This window comes from Galeopterus variegatus, unplaced genomic scaffold, assembly GCF_000696425.1.
Source record: "Galeopterus variegatus unplaced genomic scaffold, G_variegatus-3.0.2 Scaffold17860, whole genome shotgun sequence".
Taxonomy (NCBI): domain Eukaryota; kingdom Metazoa; phylum Chordata; class Mammalia; order Dermoptera; family Cynocephalidae; genus Galeopterus; species Galeopterus variegatus.
This window is the reverse complement of record NW_007743971.1, coordinates 17,386-17,729: the sequence shown is the minus strand read 5'-3', so window position 1 is coordinate 17,729 and position 344 is coordinate 17,386. Positions and strand designations below refer to the sequence as shown.

General features: G+C 62.8%; 1 pseudogene; it reads left to right on the top strand.

The window, feature by feature from the left end:
• The window catches only part of LOC103582782, a 13,103-nt pseudogene that overhangs the window by 4,689 nt on the left and 8,070 nt on the right, over window positions 1–344 (top strand).

The window sequence follows — 344 nt, the reverse complement described above, 5'->3', positions numbered from 1 at the left end:
ATCAGCGGGGGTGTCCCTGAGACCACGGAGCTGCTCAAGGAGAGATTCGACCACATCTTGTTCACGGGCAGCACGGCTGTGGGAAAGATCATCATGATGGCTGCTGCCAAGCACCTGACCCCCGTCACGCTGGAGCTGGGAGGAAAGAGCCCCTGCTACGTGGATAAGGACTGCGATCTGGAAGTGGCCTGCCGGTAAGGAGGCTCTGGGCTCTCTGGCTGCAGCAGCCATTCGTTTGTGCCATGAGCTGCCACCCGCACAGCCTCCACCCTCGTGGAGCCCGCAGTCCTGGGCAGAAGCCCCGTGGAGGGGTGGGGCGTGGAGTGCGGGACCACATAGAAGAG